This window comes from Danio aesculapii, chromosome 17, assembly GCF_903798145.1.
Source record: "Danio aesculapii chromosome 17, fDanAes4.1, whole genome shotgun sequence".
In the NCBI taxonomy this organism is placed as follows: Eukaryota; Metazoa; Chordata; class Actinopteri; order Cypriniformes; family Danionidae; genus Danio; species Danio aesculapii.
In genome coordinates, this window is record NC_079451.1 from 33401662 (window position 1) to 33419750 (window position 18089).

The window sequence follows — 18089 nt, forward strand, 5'->3', positions numbered from 1 at the left end:
ATGGGCAGTACAACACTGCCATTGGAATCAGCAGCACAACGGATCTGATGTGGGAGAATTTGCCAAACAAAGTTGTTTTTAGAATTTTAATTTTTTTTGTCTCAAAAAAAAATATTGGATCTTTGTATGATTACAGTTGAACCACAAGCACTTTGAACGTCTCAGGACTATTGCTGTCTATCCGCTTGTTAAGTCGTGAAGTATGGAATACTGTTTCCAGGTCAAGCTGCTACTCCTTTGAATTGAGAAAATATTTGTTTATGGCCACTTTTTAGTCATATCACACTTTAAAGTAAATTTTATATAGAATCACAGTTCACACATCAGTCTCTGGGCTCGCTGCATAGTAAATACTAAAATTTAAACAATTTATAAAAAATGTATTACTTTCTGGCCATCAGATATTCAGTGTGGATATATACATTGCGGTCGTGAGTATTACAGCGCTTTGGAAATGTTTATTATTACCAATTGATAAGTCTCCCCATACAGTTTGATAGAGCGCTTTGACCCGGAAGCCGCTTCGCCTGACGTCACACTTAACAAGTGGATGGAGGATGAGTGAGCTCTCAGATTTCATTTTAACTATAAAAATTTGTATTCAGACTATGAACAAAAGTCACAGGGGTTTTGAAAGACATGAGGGTGAGTAATTAATAACACAATTTTCATTTTTGGGTGAACTAACTCTTTTATTTTTTATTTTTTATTTTGTGCAAATGGGAAATGTTGCAACACCGCCTTACAAAATGTGTCCCGTTATTATTAGAACTATGCTATTTTTTTACTTTAGCAATAATTTTTTTTACATGAATGTCTAAATCATTGCGTCATGTTTGTTTTTAAGTAGTCTGGGGTGCGTTACCGAAAACCATCGTTAGCCAAAAAAGGTCGCAAGTTGCGTCGTTACAAAGTTCGTTGATTTGGCGTTTCCCAAATCCATTGTTCCAACGAACATTCGCAAACTGCATAACAAACTTCTGCGCTTGCAACTACACCTCTAGAGCTAGTTAGAAGCATAGTTCCTGGCTGTGTTCTATTTCCAGTTATCCAGACTATGCCCTATTCCTTTCAAACCTTCCAACATTTCACCTTGGAATGATTTAAAAAAAAAAACGTTAAAGTCATCTCTCTTAGGTGTAATTTGCTTTCCAAGTATTTTTACAGTTCAGTTTTTGTCTTCATATTGACAATTGTGTTCCCTTTATAGTGCATTTTGAAAACATTTATGCCATTTTGAACGCAGCTGTGGCTCATGACAAAAGCTATAGGTGACCTCTGATTTAAAAGCGGAATTTACGTTACGTCTCCAAAGCTTGTGAAAACAAGCTAAGCCAAAGGATCGGGAGTGAGTGAGTGTTTAGTTTTTGTCTTAGATTAGATAACATTTTAGGATGTCATATGATCATGTTACCACGAGCCTAACATTCTTTTAGTGTAAGTAATGACAAAAAGTAATAAGCGTTTTGGCCTATCAGAAAAAAGAGACAAATAGAGTTCTCATTGGTGCAATCATTCACTTGCTCTTATACTGTTTGAATGTAATTAAGGGGCAATAATGGAGACAGACTGTTCTGTGCGATGCTTACAGGCTTAGTGACAGTCAAACTATTGTTTATGGAGATCTTTTATTCCATATCCGTAGGGGTAAAGTCATCGCAGGTTAAAAGATTGTTGTCCATGCACACAATGCTGTTTATCAATTCAAAAGAAGTCTGACACAACATATGCTCAGGGTAAAGCTACTGAAGCAGGGAATTCATCATAGAAAAGGGCACATCGCCTGTCTCTTCTCAGCAGCCAGTCTGGGATTTGGATAGACCGAATACACTTGGCTGGTGAGAAACAATAGAGTATGCTTGACACCGGTCATAGTTCAGACTTTAAGCGGATTGGAGCGCAGAACATTACGTGAATGCTAAAGCAGAGCATGCCAAATGTCTCATATCTTCTGATGGAGTCTTGCAAACGTGGCTGCGCGAGTTTCTGGGGCAGAACTGGCTTCTCTCTAATGAGCATTTGCTAAATGAAGGCTCATTAATCTCTCTTCAAACAATGTAATTTTTTTTTTCTGCTTTATGCCTCAACTCAGAGTCAAGTTGGCAGAATTCACTCAATGTCATGGCTCTGCTTCTGATCTGTTGTTATTAATTGTTTATTTGGGATTCATGCCACTGTTCGGTAAGTCTTAAATCCCTCCCAGAGTCTTCCTGAAGCACGCCTGTCTAGCCTAAAGTAAAGAAGACTCAGACACAAATCCAATTTTCTGAACATGACAGAATGTATTTGTATCCATAACCAACTTTAAAGGGGACATATCATGCTCACTTTGACCAATCTCATATTAATCTTGAGTACCATGCCTATAGAGTACCACGGCATCATCTTTTCTTTAAAAGCTCTTTCAAGAGTTCACACTCTGTTTTGACAGATATTGTTTGACAACTGTTAGCAGGTTTGGCATGCTGTCCTGGGAGAGAACCCTGAGCTCGGAGATAGGTGAGCCCAGGGCTCCCGCCTGGTCCATAGAGCATATGAGGGGAGAACAAGATCAGGTGGTTCTCGAGAGCTCCCCGTGGTAAAAGAAAAAAGGAGGAGAAGGGGTGGATGGGGGGTTTCTTCGGAAAACGAAGATAAGAGAGTAGTTCTAGCTAGGCTACTTATAGTGAGTTGGGGTTAATCTGATTGGCTAACTAGTGAATGTAGATGAGTGGCCAGCTGCAGTCAATCATATCACGTGCTCCTCTCGAAATTAGTTTGAAAACTTCACTTAGTTTTTAATACTTTTTAGGAGAAAGTTACAGCTTTCTGATTTTCTAAGGGAAAGAAATTACAAGTGCCTGAAGGCATGTCATTGGCAGATCTATTGTGTCAACAGTGCGCAAGTGTGACAGTGTCCACTTAGCAACCAAATATAGTTAAAGTCTAAGGCCCCGTTTACGCTAATACATTTTAGTTTTAAAGTGCATAAGTTTTGCTACGGTTACGCCTTCCATCCACGTCTTTTTGAAAACGCTGAAGAGGCCATTTTCATTTTAAAATGCTGCTGCTCCGTGTAAGTGTGAATGAGGGAATGATTGGGGCTTTTTGCTTAATATTAAGTAGCCTACACAAAGTTCAGTCTTGCATCTTCTCCTCGTAAGTTTGCAAGTTTGATATGGAAAACAAACTCCCGAGGACACATCAGTTAAGTCTTCAAAGGGAACAGTGTACTTTATAACCTCATTCACATCACCCTGGCTACGTTGTTTCACTTTCCTAGCAATAAAATGAAAACATGATTTAAGAAACTTCCTATTTTCATTTTGATAGCAACTTAACTGACACCAAAGATTGAGGCGTTGTGTAGCTACATATTTATATGAGCGTTATCTTCACTGTATACATAACAAAACGAAGCCTATAACATTACTGCGTCCTTTCATTCTCATTGAAAATATGAAACTTTTGCTGAATATCAGTTTCAATAATCAATAATGGCCATTATAAAAGTATAATGTACAATAAATTTATACATTACAGGAAATAAAGGCAAGCAATCTTTGCACTCAGCCAAAACACGTTACCTGAGAACAGATTCAAAAGACCAAAGTCAAAGTCTATATCATTAGATATAGACAACAAGATGAATTAAATATCCCACTTAACAAATATAGTGAGATTACATTCAGTGGTAGACCCTTGATGAACAGTCTGACATGCACAGCTCTCATCTGGGTAGATGTGCTCAAAGCACCGCTGACTGCCTGGAGCTCAGTTGCATGCAATCACTGCAGTGCATGCCAGTGTGTGTGTGTGGTGACGTGATGTGCGTTTTTAGTGGTATCCTCTTAAGGCCCAATGTGTTTTTTTTACATGCATTTTTTTCTCTCTTTGCTATTTGGGCTTATTAGAACCTAATTAGAATTAAAATCTAAGCATCATCTTTTGATACGATGTACTTTTAGAGAAAAATTATGTCCATGTATGTGGACTTGTGGTCCGAATTTACATAAAACACTTTTTCCTGAATTTTTTTAATGTATATTTAACATAGAATTTTTTTTGAACTTGCTTTGACTATCAGAGAGTAAAACCAATTTTTTTTGCCATTTTGGACAGTTAAAAATAGTGTTTGGGACATTTCATATGCTGCAAAACAGTTGCAGGGTGACACTGTATGTCTGTAACAAAATATAAAACATTCAAAGTATTTTAAATAGCCACTTAAGAGCTAAAATGTGCTGTCCACGTATGTGGACATTCAAGCCCTAGGAGGTTATAGTGTGGACGGAGAGTTGTTCAGAAACGTTTTCATTCTAAAACGCCATTTTAAAACTAAACCGTATTAGTGTAAACAGGACATAAATTATAAGCCATCCTGTGAATTTTTTTTAAAAATTTCAAATATTTCCCAAATGATGTTTAACAGAGCAAGGAATTTTTCACAGTCTTATTTGTTTAATTACGGTTAGAATAAAAGCAGTTAAAAAACATTTTAAGGTCCATATTATTAGCCCCCTTAAGCTATTTTATTTTTTGATTGTCTACAGAACAAACCATCATTATACAATAACTTGCCTAATTACCCTAACTCGCCTAGTTAACCTAATTAACATTGTTAGGCCTTTAAATTGCACTTTAAAAAAGCTGAATAGCATGAAAAACATTCTAGTGTACTGTCATCATAGCAATGTTTAAGGATATATATTTATTTGCAGAAGTTATTAACACTTATGTTTAGAAATGTGTTGAAAAAAATCTTTCCATGAAACAGAAATTGGGGAAAAATATACATGGGGGCTAATCATTTAGTAGGGCAAATAATTCTGACTTTAACTGTACATCTTCTGATATCACTGTAAATAAAACAGTCACAAGCAGTGCAATCAGTTTAAGCTGGTCCCTGGAGCGAACGATCACACCAGTGTGATTCGAACATTCAGCACATCATTGATCAGCTGCCAAATTCAAATCTGCCCTCATACAATTGCTCCTGCCGAGCCAGAGAAAAAATAGTGCTGCACTTATTAAAGTTCAAAACTTATCGTTATTTTCAGTAGAACAACATTTGCTTAGGTTGGAGACATTTAAATATTCATATTTGCCTTCAAAAAAATAAAAAGTGCTTTGTAAATTGCATGGTGATATATCAATGGAACATAATAATCAGAATGGCAATAAAAATCATTTTACACATACTCTTACAGTGCGTATTATTCACAACAGAAACTCACTGTTTATGTGACAAGAACATTTACTCTATTCTTCTCTCGTTAATTTGATATAAGTTAGGAGAAGTTGATGAATTGTAAATCCAGCAGCTCTCATCTGCATTGCAGCGACATGGAAATATAATAGTGATGCGTTTAATATAACCCTCCAAAAAGGGTCAGCTGAAGTATTTAACACGTGAAAGGGTTAAACTAACTATGGCTAAATAAAATCAGCTTTTTCTCACATCAAAAAAGAAAACTTTTTAAGACTCATTCTCAACCAAATCCTGTGTAGCACTGTTGGGGGGTGATAGGTGCCCTTTTGCATTCACGCTGGTTAAGGATTTTTGCCCTTGGTTACGTAAACAAAAGCCAGGCTCAAAAAACAAACAAACTAACAAAAAAAGATAACCCGCAATAGAATATATTGGAATAAGAATACTCTTTGCTCTTTATATTCTTTATTTTCTATTTTTAAACACGCCTAAAATTTATTCAAAACTGTGATATTTATAGGTCAGAAATCCAATCAGGATCCCTAAAGTGACTGTATTGCAATGGAACAAATGTAAAAAATTAGGCTAGAATTACCATTAAAGGATTAAAATACATATTTGCCAAACAGCTCAGATTTATTTTATAAGAAGCTTAACACCCTTGGGGGCGATACAGATATTTTGGGAAGCTCTGGATGTGAGGACAACAGACCTAGGCTCTGATGCTGACCTACAGTTGGTCAAAATATTTCAGATGACCATCTCTTTCTTTCTTTCTTTCTTTCTTTCTTTCTTTCTTTCTTTCTTTCTTTCTTTCTTTCTTTCTTTCTTTCTTTCTTTCTTTCTTTCTTTCTTTCTTTCTTTCTTTCTTTCTTTCTTTCTTTCTTTCTTTCTTTCTTTCTTTCTTTCTTTCTTTCTTTCTTTCTTTCTTTCTTTCTGTCCATGTTTTGCCGAGCTGTGTACTTGCTAGTCCATATATTTCAGCTGCCCACCTCTCTGATGATAGAGGTAGAAAAAGATTAGTTCCCATTTACTAAGTCCCTCCAATCTGACTTTGATGAATGACCAGTACTTACCCAATCCTTATTGGTTCAAATTGAATGTAATCAAGATGAATGTTTCTTGTGGGTCCAATTATGTTCATGGTCTCTTGCTGGTTAAGATCCTCTTGCTTTACCATTAAAAAAAAGATCAATAAGTTATTTATTGTTTTCATACCACTTTCCAGAGAATCTACAGTACAGACACCCCCTCTAAAATATCCCTTATTCAGGCCTCTGATCAAATCACGCCTCTGCATAATGGTGCAACATTGCACTTCGTTAGGTGCTGCTAAAAGCATAATGGCCTGGGATAAAAAACAATCTCAAAAATGGATGACTAAGCTCAAAATTCACATATTCCACTGTAAAATCATGTAAACATCTTGTAATATTGCTATGCTGTACAATGCCAAACCATTTTAATCTTTAAGGCACATGGGTAGGCTTAATTTTAACCCCCAAAATTACAAAATAATTAATTAATAATCATTAAAAATTAAACTAAATAATAAATAAATACAAAATTATCATTATTTCCACTGCTAAATCTAACCTAGTGTTTTAACTGGTAAATGATTGATCTTTTTTGTGTCATTGGCTCTACCTATATTAACATGATCTTAGACTTTAACTTGACATTTATTGCAGTCCACTTTACGCAGTGCTTGATATAAACATTCTTTGTTAACTCTGTGTTTACCCAGTTTGTGATTATCTCTGGACTGCATGCATGCACCACACACAAGAGAGTCAGTTTTATTGATTTCTCATCAGAGAGTCAGTAATTCACTTCACTGTTGAAGATTAAGAGATAATATTATCAAAAATATAATGACTTTAAACACACTTCCAAAGCAGAAATAACACTGCTGATGCTGCAAAAGATTGAGAAGGCAATTTAAAGCAAATATTATTACATCAGTGCAACTAATGTTAATAATGTTCACCAAGAGCTCAAAATGCTTTAGCTAATTTATAGTCATTCATTCATTTTCATTCGATTTAGGTTCTTTATTCATCAGGGGTCGCCACTGTGAAATGAACCGCCAACTTATCCAGCATGTGTTTTACAGAGTGGATGCCCTTCCAGCAGCAACCCAGTACTGGGAAACATCCATACACACTCATTTACACACATCATGGCCAATTTAGTTTATTCAATTCACCTATACTGCATGTCTTGGTACTGTGGGAGAAACCGGAGCACCCGGAGGAAACCCACGCCAACATGGGGAAAACATACAAACTCCACACAGAAATGCCAACTGGCCCAGCCAGGACTTGAACCAACGATCTTCTTGCAGTGAGGCAACAGTGCTAACCATTGAGCCATCGTGTCCCCACTAATTATATCTAAATATTATTATTTTTTAATATATTTTAAGCCATTATTAGCAATAATTGACCATTTAAAATATAATGTATAATAAAAAATGATATAAAATATAATACAAGTATAAATAATTATAGTTATAATCACTCACTCGCTTTTCTTCAGCTCATTCCCTGCTTTATCAGGGGTTGCGACAGCAGAATGAATTGGCTGTTTACAATTAATATTATATAAATAAATTATTAGCAACAAAAGACAATTTTCAATCAAAAACACTTTAATTGTGAAAGGCTTTCATTTGGAGCAAAAAAGACACCAGTGGACTGGAAGTGGAGTTGTTGCATCACATATGTTACATTACTCACAACTGATTGGTCCAATTTGGGTTTGCAAAGTCTAACTCTGAATAAATCTTGCTCTGAAGCAGGTTAGACATGTAAGTTACTGTGGCGAGGAAACCCAATTAAACCAACCTGCCTTCTTGAGCCTGAAAACTCAAAAATGTTTTTGTTATTTTTGTTGCTCAAATTACATGCGCACTTACCTGGGTAAAAACCCAAACCAACTTCATCTGTTTAGACTATTTATCAAGTCTTTTTATCTGTGAAGTCTTTTCATCTCATACTGCAAACATCCATAACAGACATTGATTCTGTGATATTTACAGTACTATGGGTTTGTATTATTTGCTTGTTTTGGCATTTATCCTGCAGGCCATTGCAAATGACTGCCTATTTATACACTTTATTTCAAACATTTATTGTTGCTAAGACTTTTTTCTATTCGCTTATGTCTAATTCAACCAAAAATATGAGACAAACAGTATGACTGACTGTGAAATGTTACAATTTGGAATAATAATACAAATAAAAAACATTATTAGTCTAGTGTCACGTGATAATGCTGAATCAACATGCTGATTTTGGTCAAGAAAAATACATTATTAGTATTAGTTTTTCTTCAGATGTATAATTTTTTCATAGTGTAGAAATGTGAGATTTATTGAAATTAGAAATATTTGTTATAAATTTATAAATATCTGTCATTAAAAAAATAACTGAATACATAATATGTGAATACTCAGGGCTGTTTGCTTAGATTGTGGATTGAATATAATAATTCATTCATTCATTTTCTTTTCGGCTTAGTCCCTTTTTAATCTGGGGTCGCCACAGTGGAATGAACCGCCAACTTATCTAGCATATGTTTTACACAGCGGATGCCCTTCCAGCTGCAACCCATCACTGGTAAACATTCATACACACTAATTTCCAACACACACTCATACAGAATGTATTAATACTGTAAATAATTTTGTAGTGTCTTGCATGCACATTTTGAGACATCATTGTATCATCGTAGCACAATCGCCTCACAGCGAGAAGATTGCTGGTTCGAGCCCCAGCTGGGTCACTTGGCATTTTTGTGTTGAGTTTGCATGTTCTCCCGTGTTTGTGTGGGATTCCTCCGGGTGCTCCGAAAAGAAAATGAATGAATGATATGAAACAGGAAGTTGTTATAACTCAGGCAAGCATTCTCCGATCTGCCTCAAAATTCACACGTTTGATAACAGTCCTGACCTGAACACCTTTACATGCCAATATCCAGTTACAGTTATAGCGCCACCTGCTGGCAACAGGAAATGACATGTTTTACAGTGAAACAAACTCCTCCTACAAATTTTATCACATTAAATCCATGTTCCATTAGTTTAGTCCAAAGGTCTTTGTGATGCTAATTTATGAAGATCTAGTGTCGTGGTGGCATGACAAACCTCAGTGTTTTGCCATGGAACAGGAAGTACTTACAACTAAACCACCCAATGTTCGATCTGCTTGAAACTTCACATGGCTGATAAAATTCTTCTCCTGAAGGTATCTACATACCAATATTGAGTCATAGTCATAGCGCCACCTGCTGACAGGAGGAAGTTTGTCATAAATTTGTGATTTTTTTCAGTTTTTTTAAAAATATCAGCTTAAATTAATATTGTTCACTATTCTCTGTCATCCTGAGGCCACCGGGCAGCGGTGAGCCCGGGTGCGAGGTTCCTTTCATCCCTGCTTGCAGCTTTAATTATTATTATTATTATTATTATTATTATTATTATTATTATTATTATTATTCTTTTGACTGTAGGTCAATAGCCGGAAGCTGTTGAATTACCCTTATGAATCAAAGAAGACCAAAGTTTTAGTTAAGAAATGTTATTTAAAATTCTACAAAAACATCCCATATCTTAGATGGCCTAAATGTGAGTAAATGAACAACATTTTTTCAGTTTTGGTGAACTATGCAAACCTAAAACTTAGAATTATAACTCACATAGAAATCTGATACATAGAAATATATACAAATTATATCACATACAAGTTCATATCTGGATTTTAAATATATAAAATATGTCATATATGCTTTCCCATAGATGGGTTGCAGCTGGAAGGGCGTCCGCTGCGTAAAACATGTGCTGGATAAGTTGGAAGTTCATTCCGCTGTGGCGACTCCAGATTAATAAAGGGACTAAGCCGAAAAGAAAATAAGCGAATGAATGAATGTCACTTATGCAACATAGATATTTAAATATTGCAAATATAGCTGATTTCATTTATTTTCAACCTTTGGAATTACAAATATATACATGCTATCTCTTTAAATACAATTAAATTATTGACACAAATATTTGATAATTTCAAAAAGTTGACCGCCAACTTATCCAGCATATGTTTTTACGCAGCGGATGCCCTTCCAGCCGCAACCCATCACTGGGAAACATCCATACACACTCACTCACACACACGCACTTATAGACTATGGTCAATTTTAGCATACCCAATTCACCTGTACCGCATGTCTTTGGACTGTGGGAGAAATCGGAGCACCTGGAGGAAACCCACATGAACATGGGGAGAACATGCAAACTCCACACAGAAATGCCAACTGACCCAGTCGAGGCTCGAACCTGCGACCTTTTTGCTGTGAGGTGAACATGCTACCCACTATGCTACCACGTCGCCTATTATTATTATTATTATTATTATACATAATTTTTAACATGTCATATCAAAAATACTTCTCATTTTACTTTGCACCTTAGTTGTCCTGGAGTGACACACATATATATTTCATAACAACATAAGAAGCTTAACAAGCAATGCACAGCTTACAGCTATTCTGGGCGTCTCTGGATAAATGTCAGAACAACAGCCCTGACCTGTGAATGTGACGTTATTTTGCCTTTAGCTTGTCAGTGTTTCAGTCCAGTGTGGCACCGGCTCCTGGTTTGGGAGCAGCAGCTTTGAATCAGTGCATTCAAATGGAGAGCTTGTCACACACTGGATCCCCGGACTGCGCGCAGGGGGACTAATATAACGCCGTGGGCCAGACTGCTGGTGCTGGATGATAACCAGTCAGACAAATGGCTGATTGTGTCTGTGCGTTACTGTATATACACACTGAGGCAGGTGGGTGATAGCGACGTTCAATAAGCTTGCGATTTTAGCCTCTAGCGCAAACACCAGACAAGCGTAAACCCACAAGACATGGCTGGCGCATGGCGATATACACACAAACACACACGAAAACACATGCATATATGCAGAGCTTAGGGACATGTTACCTGACATCAAGAGAAAATGACCATTAAAACTCGCGGACATGCGCTGTCAGCTGTATAGACTTGAGGTTTGGCGAGTGGACAGCAAACTGTCAAGAAGGCTCCAGTCTCTCTCTGGCATGGTGTCAGTGCCCATTGCTGGAGCAGTGATGTCTCACTGTCGACGACGGGCCATTCAAGCAGGTAGCAGGTAATCAGGAAGACGAGGGTTGAATAGCGGCAGTAGGAGAGAACAGGACGAGAGGAGAAAGAAAGCACAGGGGGAATAATGAGCAGCGCTGGATTATTTCCTTTGTCATTCACACCAACAGTCAAACATACCAGATACACTCATGTCAGATGTTGTAGAGGATTTTGAGTGGTGATGGGAGAGTTAAAAAAAATGGAAAAAATGTGGTGTTTCTGCCTGATTTGACCACTACAGTACTGTTGTTAGTGCAACCTAGTATGTAGTCCTGTTGATTTCATCATATTGAACAATCTTGTAGAAAAAGTCAGGGCTAAAGGCAAATTAGAACTAAAACAAGCTATCTTTTTTTTGGTGAAGGCAACTTATTTACCCAGAGACTTTACTCTGCTCTTCAACAGTGTGAATACATTTTATCTGGTTCAGTCCTGATAGCTACATTACCTGAAGATAAAACCAGGGTATACATGCACTTAATCAGTGTTCATACACATTTTACTACTAAAATATCATGACTTTTCTAAGACTTTTCCAGAACTTTCAAGTACATTTTCATGACGTAATGCTTCATGTAATGTCTACATATACATGGTAAATAATAAGAAAAACAATGATGTTCAAATTTATGACAGCATATTATACAACACGTAACAATCTCTTTTGTTTAAATTAGTTTATATATCGATGTAAAATTGATTTTGATAATGCTTACACAGCACTAACAATGTGAGAGAAAGTTTTTGGCCAAGGATGGAAAAGAAGTAAAGACAACTAACCTATATTCAAATTAGGGCTGCACAATATATCGTTTCAGCATCAATATCGCAATGTGTGCATCCACAATAGTCACATCGCAGGATATGCAATGTTGGGATTATAGTTTAATATAGAGTTTAATAATAATGGAGTAAAAGTTTATCATCTGCATGCGTTTTTAAACAGGTAGTTCACCCAAAAATGACTTACCATTTTCATTACACCCTTAACTTGTTATAAACATTTATGAGTTTTTTTTATTTTTTAAATGAACACAAAAAACTATAATAACTCCTATAATATTAAAACAAGTGAAGTGTGAGTAAATAGTGATTACATTTTAATCTTTGAGTAAACTGTCCCTTTAAGGCCTGTAACTGTATGAACATTTCGATATTTCAAATTTTAAAACATCCAGCCACTAGAAATGTTCTGTAACTTTAATAAAGATTAGATAATATACAATGAAGTCTATGCAGTGTTGCTTATTCAATATCTGTACCTGAATAGTGAATAACTGAAAACTAGAATTCACTTTTATCTTTACTATAATTTACTTATCTATGCTTGTAATTTATTTGTTATATATTATTTGAGATTCACTACCCTACAAAATCCCCCCAATCAATCCAAATAAACCTGTTAAATCATCTGGTGAAATTGTATTCACATTGCAATATATATCACAGAAATACAAAATACCATAATGTCAGATTTTTCCAATATCGCGAAGCCCTAATTCAAGTATACGGGTGTTTGTTAAGCTAACTTCCATGACTTCTCCAAAACTCTGAGGGTTTTTCTGTTTTTCTAAAACTTTTCCAGGCCTGGAAAATGCCATGTCAAAATTCTGTGACTTTTCCAGGTTTTCCATGACCATATGAACCCTGCTTAATACACTTCATTCACAACATACACTTGTCATTCACACCAACAGTCAAACATACCAGCTACACTCTTGTCAGATGCTGTAGAGGATTTTGAGTGGTGATGGGAGAGTAAAAAAATTGAAAAAATGTGGTGTTTCTGCCTTACTTGACCATTACAGTACTGTTGTTAGTGCAACCTAGCATGTAGTCCTGTTGATTTAGTCATATTGAATGATATTGTTAAATAAAAGTCAAGGCAAAACCCAAATTTGCACTGAAACAACCAATTTTTTTGAGTAAAGGCAACTTATTTACCCAGAGACTTTACTCTGCTCTTCAACAGTGTAAATGAATGTTATCTGGTTCAGTCCTGACAGTATATATTACTTGAAGATAAAACCAGGGTAGACATGCACGTAATACACTTCATTCACACCACACACTTTGTCATGCACACCAACAGTCAAACATCCTAGCTACACTCTCTAAGATGTAGAGGATTTTGAGTGGTGATGGGAGAGTAAAAAAAAATAGAAAAAATGTGGTGTTTCTGCCTGATTTGACCATTACAGTACTGTTGTTAGCGCAACCTAGATTGTTGTCCTGTTGATTCAGTAATATTGAACAATATTGTTGAAAAAAAAAGTCAAGGCTAAACCCAATTTTCACTGAAACTACCTATCTTTTTTAGTGAAGGCAACTTGTTTACCAGGAGACTTTACTCTGCTTTTCAACAGTGTAATTTAATGCTATCTGGTTCAAGATGGAACCAGGGTAGACATACACTTAATACACAAACACACTTCATTGAACATGTACACAGACATCACCTATATACTATATAACTGCAGGTTAACTATGTTTATACATAATAACTTTAACTGGCAAAACCTATTAGTTACTAATTAAAGTTATTGGTAACCAATAAAGTTCTGGTAACTAATAATAACCTTAACTTTTCTGAATTTGATTGTAATGTAATAATGTGCACCTTTCGTGAAGCTGCTTTGAAACAAGAATTATTGCGAAAGCGCTATACAAATAAACTTGAATTGAATTGAAGTGGACATTTTAGCAAGACAATGTTCCCAAACACCACTAAAGAAACTCTATATTCCTTTCAGAAAAGAAAATAAAGCTGCTAGAATGGCTTGGCCAATCACCTAACTTGAATCCAATAGAATCCTCTTTGCAATAGTAACATTCTCATAAAAAACTGTTTTTTTTCTCAGTAACTAAAATGATCTCAGGGGTTTTCAAAATGTGGTCCAGGCTGTTGCAAGGGACTGCCAGTGGCTATATAAATACTATAATAAATGTATTGTTTGTGGTTTTTTCAAGTAAATACATGAACTAATGGAGCATTATATCAAATTGTCACTGAAAAGAAAGCAAATTGAGACCTCCACCTCAATAAATGATTAGATAATGATGGATTAGACTGATATTACACAGATTAACAGTGACCAAACCAACCCAGGCTCATTCTGATTGTGCTGGATCATCTACTAAATCTTAGTATTTAGAATCCATAAATTAATGCCTAGTCATTTAGCTTCTTTTAAATTGTTGTTGCCATAGACACATTCTGACAGTTAGAATCAGTTATTTGCCTCATTTAAAAAGAACACTTTACAAGAAGTCACTTACAATCCTCTCATCCTGTGATCATCTGTAGAAGCATTGTCTGCAAGTTTATTATCTGTTTGTATTTATATTCTATCTCAGATGTTATTGTTATGTACATAGATAACTGTTGCTCATTTTATGTACTCATTTTATCTTTTACATAGTTTCACTCTGTTTCAACATAATGTGGCATGGAATAAAGCAGCATTCTCCCACAATCTCACGTGTTGGAAAGAGTTTATCTGTCTGTCTAACTTTGGGAAGAGAGACACCGGAGTGAGGGCAGAACACTGATTATGTACCCCTATATACATTTCTGGAGAGCACCACAGACATCCCAGGAGGTACAGTTTATTGCAGCTTTTGTTTCCGTGAATCTGCCAGAGACTTCTGTGTAGGCTTCTTGAGATCTCAAATTTTTGTCGTGATTGCCATTCACACCTGATGTTCTAGCATAAAACAACTAGAGCCAGCTGTCGAGTGACAGATCCCCCTACCCTCCTCCTTCCCTAAACTCAACCAATAGTGTTTTAAAAAGCACCGATTGACCAGTGCTCATCCACTAACCTAAACTTAACCGACAGTGTTTTCAAATCAATCCAGAAAAAGATAAGCCCTCACGGGAGCCTGGTTTTTACATTAAAAAATTTTACCACATTCTCACCCTGTTATTTACATCTTTATTTAATTTTGTTGTTTTTGTTTTACCCCCTTTCTGAAACCGTTCTTTGCCAGACTCAAACCCCATCATCACGGTCAACTACGCTTTGCATCTCAAATCCTCCAAAGTACGTGGCGAGCCACTAGACAAACTGGTAACAGTGGAAAAGCCGTCCACAAAGAGGTAAGCGGTCAGCTGGTAAGTGCAAAGGAACGGCCTCATGCTGCCCCGTGGCGTTCGTTTTAAAGACAAAATGCAGCCATACGTTTCCCTGGCTACATAATTCGATCTCCAGAAATGTATACAGGGCTATATTTTCAGAATGAGCCTGTTTTGGACCAAACAGTGACTAAATAGTTACTGAAAAGGAAAATCAGGATCTGATACTGATACTGTATTAGACAGATATTACGCAGATTAACACTGACCAAACTACAAAAGAATATAAAGAAAAGTCAAATATAAACAGCAGTATACATCTTCTCCTGACTATTGCAGGAGAAATTCTCGCTAATTTAATGTACCAAGGATATAAAATATTTACACACAATGCCTGAGGTGTTACAGCAATACGTTGCTCAAAGGGTGACCTCAGGCTAATGGTTTTCACCTTAATTGCCAAGGAAAACTTAACACACACATGTACACACAGCTTCTTTCTCACAGCATGGAGAAGAATTTCCTTATAGAAAGTACCTTGAATTATTGATACACTGTTTGAATGCCTATCTCTCATTGTTTTGGAAACATTGAGAATATCTATTATTAATAACACTCCCATGTGAGTGATCTGTCTCACTGCAGTTCGGAATTAATGAAACATGAGATGGTCCACAAAATACGCCTACACTCCTGTCCGGTACAGTACACCTACTATATTATAACAGGAAATCGCAAGCTATCATTAAATACTTTAAATAACTAAATAAGTACATAAAATAAAACATGCATTATCCTACACTTTCATCTATTTATTCCGATTTTGATGTCTGATAACAAGACCTACTACTGTAGCGCCGATGTTTCTGTCTTCTTCATTTCTAATTCTCTTTCATTGAAACACAGCTCCCCATAGGACATAATTACTCACCAAACACCCAGCACCTATTGCTCCAAATGAGCTTGTGCTCTCTCTATATATGGCAGAATGCTATATTATTCTGATCTGGGAATAGAACGATTCACACTGAGTCAGAAACTAGACACATCATTAAGAAACGTCGTCTACATGACATCGTCTCAATTACCGCTTGTGCTCGAGTCACACAGCGGCATTTTCTGATTAAAAACAGTATAAGCCTAACAAAAATAAATCCGATGAGCATTAAACGTCCCCAATGAAACTTTTTTTTAAGAAGTTCTTTCAAAGCCAGACAAGAAATCACAGCACGGCCTCACAACGAATAACGTTTGAATACAGATCAAACCAAGGGAGATTAATATTCAAACCTCCCGTGTTACCAGACAATACGTCTCTCTTTGCTAAAATGCAACCTCACTTGGTTTCCGAAGCAGGCCGAGGGACATAATCTGGCCTAGTTCCCCTGATTTATGATGAGGTGTCAAACAAACTTTGCTAGACTTCTCCCCAGCTGACTTAAGTATGCAGGACTCTGGTTCCTTTACGTATAATTAGCATGGATCCGGAGTTGTCATGATGGTGTCACTGCGTACGAATCTGGATGTTTCTTTGTATTTGTGTGTGAGTGTAAAATGAGTAATGACCCTGGAGAACCAGCCTCAAGGCCGTGTCAGGGGCAATGCGACTGTCACATCTGGGACAGAACCCTCAGAGCTGAATCAGTGCTGATATCAAAACGCAGGATGTGTTGTTATCAAAGGAATAACAGTGTTGCAATTAATCATGAATGCAAAAAAAGGGCACATGAGAGGGAGGATACATGGAGATACATTAAAAACATTCACTCTTAATGCACTCCTAGCGTAGGTTTAAACTGCTCGCAGCAAAGGTTGAGAACTCTCCAATGCATTTTAGCCAGGCTTTCAAACAGTCGTGCGCTCATTTGGGAGAGAAAAGAGCCATTTAAAAAACACGCCTCCCTTGGCTCCAAACCTATAAGTGATATTATAGGGATGGCAATCATGAAGCGGCTTTTGCTCCAAAGTCCCCAAAAGTGCTGTTACGAAGCGAGGAGGACTGACTGTAATGTAAAACTCTCTCTCTATCTCTCTTTTTCTCTGATGGTGCACTGCATCTGTTTCCCCCGACCACTCTTTTGGACACATGCAGCCATGCAGAGAGGCTTATAATAAGTTTCTACACTGTGGGCTGGTCAGAACACAAGCTCTTGAATCCATTTGGCTGGACGGAGGGAACAGATCTAAGTCTGGTCTTTCAGTAGATTTGAGCTTTGACAACTCGGACGAGGCTGCTGTAAACCCTATATCAATCTCCGGATCGAAATGATGAAGTTCCTTGTGGGGAATAACAACGGAGTGTTTGTGGAGCTTGAGAAGGATTTTTTTGGTGAGGACTTTGGGATAAAATTGATTTATAGGTCAAATTGAGGTACCATGCATTGCAGCTTATGCATTTCTATAACAATATTATTATAATATTATAAGTCAAAGCTCAGTTCGCATGAACTGAAAAAATACTTTATACATATATATATATATATATATATATACATACACACAATATCACACTCGTGGCAGTGCGATATGGCAGTATATTGGCACTGGTGGGAGGTGTGCATTAGCTCGAGGCCACAGCGTAATATGTAAAGTGATGTCAAAAGAGGTGATTTTGCAAACATTTCAAGATTATAAGGCTGAATGGCATG

General features: G+C 36.6%; 1 long non-coding RNA gene across 1 annotated transcript in view; it reads right to left on the reverse strand.

The window, feature by feature from the left end:
* Positions 1-6223: 6223 nt before the first annotated feature.
* The window catches only part of LOC130245016 (uncharacterized), a 78842-nt gene continuing 66976 nt past the window's right edge, over positions 6224-18089 (reverse strand). Inside the window, exons 2-3 of the long non-coding RNA XR_008839279.1 lie at positions 11184-11337; positions 6224-6362 (exon numbers count right to left, since the gene is read on the reverse strand). This is a non-coding gene — a long non-coding RNA (uncharacterized LOC130245016). The remainder of the gene's footprint in view (positions 6363-11183; positions 11338-18089) is intronic.